Source organism: Gavialis gangeticus, unplaced genomic scaffold (assembly GCF_001723915.1).
Source record: "Gavialis gangeticus isolate Ggan-Ray unplaced genomic scaffold, GavGan_comp1, whole genome shotgun sequence".
Taxonomy (NCBI): Eukaryota; Metazoa; Chordata; order Crocodylia; family Gavialidae; genus Gavialis; species Gavialis gangeticus.
In genome coordinates, this window is record NW_017728996.1 from 41656094 (window position 1) to 41662133 (window position 6040).

The window sequence follows — 6040 nt, forward strand, 5'->3', positions numbered from 1 at the left end:
AGTATTATAAACCATCAGGTAATGGTGTGTCAGCCTGGGTGTGTGGGTGAGAGAGAGTGAGAGAGAGAGGAGACCCTACACATTCCTCCACAATATAATACTGAGTCACTTTTCCTGCTAACGTATTATTTGGAATATTAAACAAGCCACTGGACGGCCCAAAATGCAAGATCATGGGGATGATTTTACCAGTGTCAAAGGAAAATTAAAAACAAGTTATCCAGTCACCCATGTAATACACCAAAAGCAGACAGCTTTTTCAGGCCTGCTTTATCACTGTGTTTGGATTAGTGCAACGTGAAACGCAGCAACTGCTGTTATGTAACTAAACCCTGAGTATACAGTTGTCATTCTGGGTAAATTTAACTCTGCAGGTTTAGGACAGAGGTCTGTTGCCAGAAAAGCCATGAGAAATAATAGAAATTTAAAGACATATCACCTTGTTTTGTTTTGTTTTTCCACAGAAATAATTAGATATGTCACTCACACATCATGCTTTGTAAGGCCACATTCTGCTAGTTACAGAAACATGGTGGTATTAGCAATTGTAAAAGCAAGTTTGAGAACAATGAATCCTGACAAAAGCTCAGTTGTTCAATTATGAAGCTGGCCACATTTTCCTCCACATGCATTCACACAGCAGGCGCTGGCAATACGGATACTTATGGGGTTTAATGCAGTTAGGAGCTGAAGTGCAGGCACTTGTCTAGAGATCAAGTCATAACAGGGAGCCTTATAATGAGAATAGAGTGTATTATTACCACTGTTACAAAGCTGCTTTACCACTCACAATTGGTGTTTTCCAATGGCTAACAGTTAACACTAATCTACATATCTATTTTCCTTATTTTATAATTTATTAACTAACAACATTACATTTGGCTGAAGTTGGAATATGTGTACCAAATAATGTTAACACAGTTCTATGATTTATAAGTATGAAAACAAGCATTGCACAAATGGAAACAAACAACCTCAAAGCTAAAATACTCTTTCGCAGAATTAATATAAGCCTAATTCTCATATCACTTTTAGACTTTTTTTCACTTCCTATTAAAAGGGCTATAAAAAGGATGTACATTTGCTGAGGAAGTGCAAAAGGGGCCTTATGTAAGTGTAGACGCATACGCGTCCTCACATTTGATCCTTGGGTGTATAGCTTATGTCCCATTGACATGCCTGATGGCAATTCTTGGGCCTTATCTTTTATTCAGCATCCCAGAACTTTGAGGCCACTGAGACCTCTTTTATGACATATTACAATATCCCATTGAAAAGTAAATGCTTTTGTACCAGAGTGATAATGAACCTTGCCATTATGAAAATACTGTTTACTAAATAAAAATTGTTTTTAATCTGAAAGCAAGGCTGTCATTAGAGGGATGGATGGTAATATTCTATCAATAGCTCCCACTGTATTTCTTCATGATTATATTTCATCCTTCATAGCAGGTTATAGACAGAATATGCCAAGACTTCTTTACATAAATCAGTTCTAAAGGAAAAGCTTTTAAATGAAAAATGCTTAAATATTACAAGTTAAAACCTGAGTGATTGAAGCACCATGAAGGGATGTACCAAGGATCCATCCTGATCTGTTTTAGTATATTTTAAGATAAGCACCAGAGAATTTCTGTTCAATCCATTAATATCATGCTGTACGCATGAAGCAGGCAGTATAGAGGACTTTGCTGAGATGAGACCATAACTTTTGTGATTTGATCCAACCAAAGTGAATCCACACTATTTTGCTTCCAGAAAAACAAAGCAAAAAACCTAACTGCAACCTAACTTGAATTATTAATCACTCAAACATAAATGGAGAAGACACACTGCCTAAAATAAATAAACTTGCTATTCCTTAAGTAAAATATATGCAGGCAGTAATAAAGACCTGAGTCTAGTAACTAACCTGAGCAGAGAGAATTGGGATCCAAAAACAAAAACACAAGCAACCGACTTCCTTGCTCTTTCAGCAGTTAGTTTGGTAGGATGTTTTAGCTAAACAATTCCTCATGCTAAAACTAATTAGATGAGGAAGTGGACAGAAGTTCAGGGTTCCAGAAATTGATCAAATTATGTATTTATGAATTCAGTCACATCTCCCCCAGAAAACATGAACTTTGAGAAAAATATGACTCTTCAGTGCTGGTACTAGAAGGAAGGAAGTAAGGACTATGTTTAATTAGGTACATTTTGGCTTTTTAATCCTATATTAGGATCAAATCAGTTTCTGCACTTTTTTAAAAGACCACAAATCTTTGGCACTTTATTCTTGACAGTATTTGCTCTTTCACTTTGGAAGAAACATCATCATCATTACAATTTCACTCAACTGCAGCACTTCTTTCAACTCGAGGCATGTTGAGTCGGAAAAAAAAAATCACACACTGATGTTTTGTAATTACTTACCATCAACTGATAGGTGATTTTCATATTTAGAAGCATGCCAGAGAAACACCAAAGCCAGAAAAAGTAAGATATACTAGTTATCTTTACATACAAAATCTTGTCAGCAGCTCTGCCCACATGGCAAGCAAACCTACCAAAAACTTCTCAGTTCCAACCACTCCCTTACTTAAGCAACCAAACTGTTATTGATTGCATTGACAATGTACCCCTCCTCCTCCTAAATTGCTCTCAGCCTCATCATTTCCCTTTCCCTTAGGCTCCAGCGATTTCTGAAACTTGTTTCCAAACAGGCATAAGGCCTTCTATGTTCTCATCGTTTCTTCTTCAATTTTCACTATAGTCAGCATTTTCATTCAGACCAAAATGAGAGCTTAGCATTCCTAGAATAAAAAGAGTTTCAAGTAAATTCATCTAAGATTATCTAGTGGCATATATTTTTAAAAAATGCAAAAACTTATAGAATGAGTTGAGTTGAGCTTTGGGTGAAGAAACCATTTTCCAAACATTGGTTGAAGACCACTCTGTATTTTTGAAGATCAAAACCTGCATGGGCCATTTATTGTGTCCATCTCAGTCAAGGAGATGACATTTTTTAAGTACATTCCTCCTAATTTTAGATGGAAAGAAATGCACGCAGTCAATGATATGGATTATATCGTTTATCATGTGCACGGTGTAGGGAAAACAGGGTGATATGTAATTATAGAAGACAAGTCTTCTCAAAGCTTTTCCACAGTAAGTTAGGGAGGTGGCAACAGGCTACCAGTAGAACATGCCCAAAGTAGAACAGTTTTTGAGCCCCATGCTCATATACAAATAACAACCCAACATTTATAGGATTATATATTGGAAATCTGAGGTATTAAGTGGAAACTCAAATCCTTCACTATCATAAGTCAGGCAGGTAATCTATGGAGGGAGTACCATTTGTAGAACATTTCTTGCTACACTCTTATCATAATGCATTAATGGATCCTCCTCATAATATCTGACTCTCAGAAAACTCAAGCCACATACCATATGACAAATTACAATATGACATTTATAATAACTGGTTCACCAAAAAGCAAGGGACTCCTCAGTTTGGCACCCTCCTACATGATTGGGGGGCGGTGGTGGTGGCAGCTAGTCTTTCTGCATTTGTACACCAAGCCTTTAGCCATAAACCAAAACAAACTCCAAAGGATAAATGTAATTACAACTAGATTTACTCATTTAAATGAGTTCTAAAGCAAAAACAAAAAAAGAACCCTATCATTCCACACAGGTATGTATACCAAACTAAACCAGTGAAGAAAGGTAACAAAAACCCAGGATTGTTATATTTTTAGACATCTCCCAACATTTTCTTTTGCATACCAGTGTGCCTTTTTGGATGGCTGAACTACTTACTGAAAGCACCTGACAGTTTCAGCTGACTCAAGAAACACATTTAAGCTTTATCAGTGCCGCATAGTTATTTGCATCAACTCAGAGTCTGTTCTTTTGACAGTTGTCTCATTTAATTGAGTAAAAAAAGCTGTCAGTCTAAAGCAACTGAGCCCAAGGTAAACTCACTTTGAACTAACCATCTGCCAGAGCATCTCCCAGGACAGTCAACACTTAAGGATAGGTTGAATTCGGCTCTCTGACTCCCTAATTAGATCATTCCTGAATTGCATTGTCAGTGGCCCTAAAAATTCAAACACATACTTCTTGACTACAGAGCACAATCCCATTTCTCTGAATACAGGGAAAACTTACGTAATTGTTTTAGTACATCATTATCAAAGGGAGAAAAAATTATTCCATGTTAAGGAAAATCCATAATGCCAGCTACAAAAACAGAATTAAAGTTTATATAATTCTTCTGGGGGGTTTTTTAATGAGCGTCATATCACGATATAAAAGAACAAAGCAGTACCAATACAACAGAGGAAGAGAAAGCTTTTGTTTCAACTCCCAGTACCACTACAGGTGAGGACTGGTCAAGTAATTTACTGATTAAAGTGGATGTCCAGGACTCTATGTGATCTGGCAGATCCATACACTTTCTGTCTATAGTACTGAGTGAAAGTGAAGAAGTAAAGCTACTTTGCAGTACTAAGCTGCTGGACAGAGATACACTAATAGCAAATCTGTAACTGAGCATCAGTTACAGCTGCAACCTGATACCAGGCATAAAAAACAACAAACCCAGAAGGAAAAATGAAGATGAATCTACTGGTGCAGGAGGTGAAAAGGTGGTGTGGGGGTGGAAGTGCCTTAAGATTTTCTTATTAAGATCAGCTCAGCTCAAAATTAGAGTTGTTTTCCTTTTATAACTATTTTGCCAATCTCAATCCCTTAATCTTTTTAACTCTCTTTCAGGTAAATGAAGCGTGTCAAGAATTGTGGATTATTTAAAATGTTCTTCCTAAATTACTCATATGGATGTACCCCTGAGTTTTCAGTCTGGAAACACAATTGGAAGGGCTGAAGTTAAGTGAGTGTAAACTGGTCAATGATTAATTTAGCTCAGTAAGACAGAGACAAATTATCCCTATTCATCTTTAATTCAGACTAAAAAGTAGATGGTATTTACTCCTATAAGGAAAGCAAAAAGCTGAATTTCAAGTTAAGAAAAGGTAGCTCAAAACCAAAACTGATAAAGTGGTTACTTCTGTACCAACATTTGCAGGAAGAATTAGAAAGCAAAATGGCATAAGATTGTAACCTAATATAGGGCTTGCTTCTCCAGGCTTTCACTCCCTTCATTCTTAGCACCCACACTTATCTAAGTAAATTCATTTTCAGCTAGCTGAATTCTTAAGTCATTGAAAATTAATTCCATGATTGTAGTTTCTTCAAAGTTCTCAAGACTTTGAAATGCACATGGATCTAATCCACTCATAGAGGTCTTGTTTTCAAAGCTACTGCTTCTCTCATTTTTTTAAAGGCATCAAGTAAATGCAGAAGTCTTACTTTTACACCTTCCAGTGCAGCTGGCCATAACCTACCCATCACCAATTGTACTGGTGCAAAGTATTTGTTCTTTGAAGGATCAGTTTTGGTGCTTATACAAATACTGGAGATTTAATTTTAAATTAATTATATAAAGCCTCCTAACAGTTAAAATATAGTAACTTTAAAACAATTCATACTATTTTTACTACATCAAATGCATATAAATGGCTCAATTTGTTCCTCAAATAAACAGGCATGACTCTAGCAGCAGTTGTACAAGGGCACCTTTGGACATATAATGGTCCTGAAAGATGCCCTTATGAATTAAAACATTTTATATGTTCACCTTTATCTATTTTACATAGAATTGTCCTTCAGCTTTATTCAATATGAAGCCTTTGCCATTAAGATGAGAGAAATTATTTGAACGTGAACATTATCAAACAGTATCTAAATAAAATGAGTCCAGAGGAGTCTCAAGTTACATCAGTAATTTCATTGTCACGTAAACAGGATTTTGACCACAGAGCAAAGGATAACCTTGCTGCATCAGCCTGGTCATGATATACAGATGTTGATAACATGATTTGTCAGCAGACAATCATGAGCATGACTTGGCCGTAACTACGATTAAGTTGGTCAAAAATGATTACCCATTCCTGAGAAACTAGCATCGCCAGGGGAGGGGGCCGCAGGAAGACAA